Genomic DNA, 6,714 nt, shown 5'->3' on the forward strand with positions numbered 1-6,714 from the left:
GGCATTGCTCAGAGAGGAAAATCAGAGATCGTTTACAGAGGAAGACACTGACTCTGTGGTTACTGAACCAACACGCCGCAGAAGCTGCAGCGTTTTAACACGTGCAAATGTTTGACGAACAGTTTAAACACTTTAAAACGTGCAGACAGAAAGACTAACCCCTGCTCCTGTAAAGAGCTGACGACGATTTTTCCACACAGAAACAGAGTGGGGGGATTTATGTGTGTAAAGTGGAGGTTAAGCAGGATTTTTGCAGCGTCTGTGAGCTCAAACTCGACTCGCTGTGCACAAACACAAACTTCAACACAGCTAAGAAGAGACAGGATCAAAGCGACCGAGCGTTTCGACGGCGTCAACCGGGAAGTGCTCCAAGAACATCGACATCAAATGAAGAGCAGGAAAACATCTGAGGAGGGATGGGGGAGCACCTCAAAGTACATCCATCACCCAACACCTCCCCTCAACACACACACAGACACACATACATGCGTTCTGTCTTGTGTGCAGTTCAGGTGTTCATCGTTTGAAAAACACCCACCTTCACAGTCAATAATTCAGTTTCTGAGCGGTAAAAAGGATTTTTTAAAACTTATGTAATACAAGAAAATGACATGATGTTATGGTATCCCCATGGTTTTCAATCATTTTTATGGAAGAAGAAGTAAACACAACCATAAATGCATGAACTGGACATGTTGGATGATGGTTACAATGAAGTCATAAAAACATTGCTTTCAAACTGAGTTTGAACAAGAAAGTGTGCAATATTTCAAATATTTTCATCGTCACTTGGGGCTTAAAGTTTCTGCTTTAAGGTTGTCAAAGCTGTAAAGCTTCCTCAATGGTTCAACCTAAAAATCAAGCGAATATGAGTGAAAAATTACACGAAAAATCGAAATCTCCAATTCAGCTTACCCACCCAACTCTTGTAAAAAGTCATTGTAGAGGAAGTAAGTTCATCTCAGTATAAAACAGGTAAGAGTAAATATATAATTTGGTTTCATTCACCAGATCGATTATACACTGTGTGTCCTGAATATGAGACAAACATATTACAACATAAGCACTTTGTATTCTTTGAAAATCGCCTCGTCACACAGTGTATTTTCACAGGATTTGAAAGTGAATCTCAGTAATACACAGCAGCCTTATAAAGACAGTTTAATCTCCTACATATGCCAAACCTACCACTCGCAACCTCGCCATCTGAGAGATTTAAAACCAGCTGGGAAAACAAGTTGGCTTTCAAAATCAAAAGGATGTGAGAAGAAAGTCTTAAACATACACAAACGTGTTCAAGCTAAGAAAGTGTACAGACTCCAAAGTAAAAATACACAGCGTACTGTATATCCTGATGTTTCAGCTGCCTGTCATCAACGCCACTCCTCAGAAAAAAAAACTTTTTATCTTCTTTAACCTCACAAGAGCCGGAAAATATATGAATTATTATCAGAGTTTTGAGGCTTTAAGAAGAAACTTTTTTGTTTCATTACAAAAGAACAAAAAAACAAAAAAAACAAACAAACCACGACTTCCTGATCCAGCCAGTACTTTAACACTTGGAAAGGATAATAACCTCACGTGAGGTTAAATGGTGACTTTTTGTTTTGGAAATCAGAGTTTTGGAAGTCTTAGCCATGGCGAGTCTGCTCGGAGCGAAGCTTCTACTGGAGCTGCAGAGGAATCTTCAGGGTTTCAGAGGTAAGTGGGGAGGGGAGGAAACACAACCCGAGTGTTCGAGCCATCATAGCGGGGAGCGTGAGGTGCTTGGACAACAAGATGGACAAGCACAGACCCAGAGGGAACACTGCGTGTACACGTAGCACTTCCTGCCACCCACCAGAAATAAAGGAATCTGAATGCACCTCCAGACAACAAGAATCTTTATCAAGAAGCATGAAGAAAAGGTGCTGGCAGGGGACAGGACTTAAGCCAGGAAGCTAACCTGAAGCCTGAAGAATAACAGGAAGAACATGAACAGACAGCATGAACCACACAGGACTTCATACAGGCTGACGGACGATCGGGGAGACACAAGGGAAAGACACAGGAAGTAGCACAAGATGTGAAAAAAGGGTAACTTTCAGAGTAAAACAGGAAGTTAAAAAAATCCTGAACACAGAACTACCGAAGAAACCCGATGATTCAAAACTCAGAACAAATAAAACCATGACAAAATGTCTTGCTTTCATGTGCTAATTTTATTGTTCTCATTGTTCATCTGGTTATTGTGCCACTGAAAAAGACTACACTGAAAAAAAGGGACTGGCCATCTCTTGGATTTATGTAAGCATCTTGCATGTATTTAACACAATTGCCTCATGTTTTAAAGATAAATGTAACTATATAGTGTAAAAACGACATGATATGCAGAAAGGGTGTATTAAATTGTTCATATCATGTTCAGGTGAAGTAAGTCAATAAGATAGCAACGTTAAATCTCGTGAAACCACGCGTGATTTCATCTCGCGGGCTTTGGATCGTGGTTTAAAAAATGCATCCATCTCAGTCAAGTCGAGCAGCCAACTCTACGTTTTTTGGTATGTCTTGATTTTTTGAATTAATATTTACCATATTTCAGCCAAATGTAGTTAAACGTCTACAGTGCCGCCATGTAACATGCTAAAAAAGAGCCGTTAGCTTATTTGCTGTTTTATCTGTTGTCAAAGAATTGGCGCTTTTTCATTTGAATTTGTCTTTGGCACAAGAGCCGTAATATCACATTAAACCTAATTGCGAGGCACTCATAACATAATTTGGTTTTCTGTGTGAATAGATTTGTCAACTGACTCTTCAGTTACATTGTGTATTTACTGCACCGTGGTGTTAGTGAGATTTTGGACATTGAACAGCTTTAGCTAATATCATCAGCGGTATTATGCTAGCTTACATCCCTACCCCTCCTGCCCTCACCTGCTGTCCTTTTGTTTTTGTTTTTGTTGATGCACATTGAGAGACCACATCTATTCTGCATTTCACCAGGAGTCAGCTGATGGATTGTGGGTTCAAGGTGTTATGGTAAGAAAGTATATTCTATTTTCGCTTAAGGTTTCTGTAACTTAATTATAATAGGTTTTTTATAATTATTAGGTGCATGCAAATAGACCACCCTATTAATACAACTGAGAAATCCAAAATCTGCCATAGGTTTAACTTATACCTGTATGTATTGTCAGAAAGGTGATTACTGGACTCACATTAATGCACACTTGAACTAAAATGAGGTTGTAACTTGTGGGTTCTTGGGTTGCAAATCAGAAATAAACACCTTTGGATTTTTTTAATCCCATAAGATCTGGAAGCACAGTTTTTATTCAACAAAACATTACTGATTATTAACCAAGCACAGTGCCTGCTGTTATTTCAAAATAATTTTATGTCATTTCAGATGAAATGCAGCATTCCAGTGCATCCCAACCATGCCTTTACAGTCAAGGTTTCTGACGGAGCTGAGTTTCTCTCTGACAGTCTGCTGAAAGTGTTTGCAAAGTGATCGGGGGAACAGGGCACAAAGCTAAAGGATGTAGCTGCCATAATGACAGTAAGAACTTTAAAATTCTTTAACTACAAAGTGTATATGTATTGCATTAGGTCAGTAAAAGATTTTTATGCTGCATCCATTGAAACAGTCAACTATTACCTGTGAGTACTGATTCCACCGAAAGGATGCCATAATTTTCGTCATGCATTTACTGGCCCACTGAGAAAAATTGATCTTTTTAAAAAAAATAAATGTTCTGGAAACTATATATCCATAAAGTTGATGTCAAACAGGAACTTTTGATATTGCTTTGTAGATGCTGGTGTTGCATGTTGACTGGTTTAAGTTTTTGTCTGGGATCATTTTCTTCTGTGCTACTGAAAAGTTCACAAATCTCTGTTTTCTTTGTTATAATACTTTAGGATGACATTAATGCTCGAAGGGAGTCCCTCATCAAAGTGCTCCGCATCTGTGTGAAAGACAATTGCAACATCTTGGTGCAGGAGTTCATGGTGAGTGTTTTATGAGTAGATTGTGGCTTTGCAACATTTAAAAATGCATTTAGTTATCCACTTGATCCTCATTGGACTGGTTAGGACCAGTAGTCCTCTTTAATAATTTGAAGTTCACATGAGGCCTGGTAGTGAACTCGGCCGCCGGCCCTTGAGGCCCCACCCCTGTATTAGGGGTCACATCAGTGTGAAAAAACTTTAAATTTGTCATTCTAGTGAACAAAGGAAAATCCCACCAATATTTACATTAGCTTTTGTTTGAAAAAAAAAAAAAAAAGACCAACAGCTAACCAAATTGTGGGGCTGAAAGTCTAAATTCTAACATCTTCTGAGTGACAAAACCTGGATTTCTGATGGGCCGGTGTCTTTCTAACAAAAACGAATGTAAAATTATGTTTTTCACCCTCTCTTAGAAACTCTGTTAGACCATGAATGGCAGCATGGCAGGCCACTCTTTGGCTATAGCTATTTACTATGTTGCTTGCATTGGTTTAAATTACTCTAACATTAGAACTGGTAGATTCAAAAGAGATGAGTTTAAAAGGGAATCTTAAAAAAATGTTTTGTGTTTAACCAGGACTTGACTGAGGCCACTGCACAGATTGAGAAAACCACAATGAACATCTGTCTCCAGAGGATGCACCAGGCAATGACTTTTCTGATGTTGGCATCATCATCGAGGGTATAGTAGTTCTTCAAGATCTGGATAACGTGACCTTTGCAGTAGCCATGCTGTTTGGACCTTTTTTATTCCTTCAATATGAGTTACCCATCACAACTCTGCTACACTTTTGAGGTGATTCAAAGGGTGGTAATGGAGTTGGAAGCAACTCAGCTCTCAAGAAAAGTTCACAACTAAGACAAAACTGCTCCTGCAATGAAAGCTCACTGTTATGCATGTGAGGTGACCAGCTCTAGGTGAGAAGACATTTAAATCTCACACTTGTTCTGCTGCATTTTTGAAGCTCAATTCCAGGAACAGATCGCAGGGTTCATTTTTATATACACTGCAACTGCCATGAGGACGAGCCGTTTTTTTGTTGTTGTTGTTGTTGTTTGTTTTTCCTTTTACTCTGTACAAGTTCTCTGTTTGGCAGCATTTTTAAATTTCTCTTTGTATTTTTTCTTTCTTTTACTAGTGAAGAGATGTAGCATGAACAGTTATGCAGTCTAAATATCCCATATGGGCCGTGTGAAATGGTATTTTCAGTTTCATTCAGTTGAAGTAAGGAACGTTGAATATTTCTAAGTGTGCTGTTTTGAACCAAGATGTCACAGTATGATCAGTGCTGTAATTTTTGACAGTCACTGTATCAATGTTATTTTTGCATCTCTTGAATAAAGGTTTTGACCTGCAAGTGCTAATTTCTTTAGTTATTGGGGTAAAATGGGTAATGTTAATAGGAAGGTGTTTGCCAATTCAGTAACCTAATTTAATGTTAATGGAAACTAACATTATCTCAAATTGTTTAGTTATAATTGTTGTTTAACTGAATCTTGACGTCAGAGGCCTTAAATAGAATGTTTTGATTTGTTCTTTCCCAACATTTTTCAAAAGAAAGAGTCTAATTTCTTTGCTGTGATTGATTCCAGAGAACACGGAAGAACTGACATTATTTAACTGTTGATTTATATAGATTCAGTAGTGGAGTAATGTCAGTTTAATTCTTTACCTACTGTCAATGCAGTGAAATTAGACATTTTGTTTTGAAAGGTTACTGGTGGATGCCAGCAACCATCTTGGAAGAGGACAATATAATCTGTTATAAGGCCTCCATTTGAAAATTGTGTATTTGATACTAGAATATAATAGCAAAATGTAATTTGAAGATAACATGTAGTATTTAAGTGACCAAGTAGTATTGGGTAAAAGTTATTGAATGGTGTTGGGATAAAGTGAGAAAATTGTGAAGGATTAAAATATTTCAAGAGCTCAAATTACTTCATCAAAACATGTTTAAGTCACATTTTATCAACACAAATTGCACAGGTTTATTGAACATGAATAAATTGTGTTAATTTAACTCAATTGTTTAAGTTGCTGCCAAAGCAAAACATCTGTGTGCAACAAATGTCCACCATTGAATTAAGTAAATCCAACAACATATTTTTTTCAGTGTAGATGGACATTTGTCTCTGACACTGTGGTTAAAGCAGTTAAATAATGGCAGCTATTTTCACCATCATTCTTTAAACAGATCACAGACACTGACTTTCTTTTACATTTGATCTCCAATTTAACCAAAAGTTTTGATGGCTCAGTTTAGCCTGTCGTGGAGCTTCAGTGTCTGCATTAGGAGGATGGAGGGGTTGCAGTTATTTATTTTATTTATTTTACCTTTACTTGGTGATTTATTTTACGCACTTAAAACTACTTTATTAGGTTCAGGAAAAGCTTGTGTTTTGGATTTTGAATGGTACTCCAAGACTTTAACACCTCGACAGTCATGTGCATGTGGTTCTTTGGGAATAAAGGCTCCGTCTCTCTATGGGACCTATCCAGTGTGTGAGGCATGACAAAGACGGTGGCCTGAATATTGGTCTGCCAGCGGTGCGTCCGTGTGACCTGCTGAGGGAAGTCGTCGTCCTTGTTGTTTGAACCCAGTTTGAATGGACTCTCTGATTGGATCAGGTGAAGCAGAGGTGATCTCCTTACCTGGATAACCTGGCCCAGCGTCTGCAGCTGCTTCAGCCCAGCTTCCACGAGGACAGAGACACATC

The 6,714-nt window shown here is 38.3% G+C and overlaps 1 long non-coding RNA gene across 1 annotated transcript; it reads left to right on the forward strand.

Moving 5' to 3' along the window:
- The first annotated feature begins 2,407 nt into the window (after positions 1-2,407).
- LOC308408858 lies at positions 2,408-6,064 on the forward strand. Its single transcript, XR_013973859.1, has 5 exons — positions 2,408-2,540; positions 2,955-3,018; positions 3,389-3,541; positions 3,904-3,993; positions 4,571-6,064. It is a non-coding gene; the product is annotated as an uncharacterized lncRNA (long non-coding RNA).
- Positions 6,065-6,714: the final 650 nt, after the last annotated feature.

The sequence above is a fragment of the Rhamphochromis sp. 'chilingali' genome (assembly GCF_963969265.1).
Source record: "Rhamphochromis sp. 'chilingali' genome assembly, chromosome: 13".
Lineage (NCBI taxonomy): Eukaryota > Metazoa > Chordata > Actinopteri > Cichliformes > Cichlidae > Rhamphochromis > Rhamphochromis sp. 'chilingali'.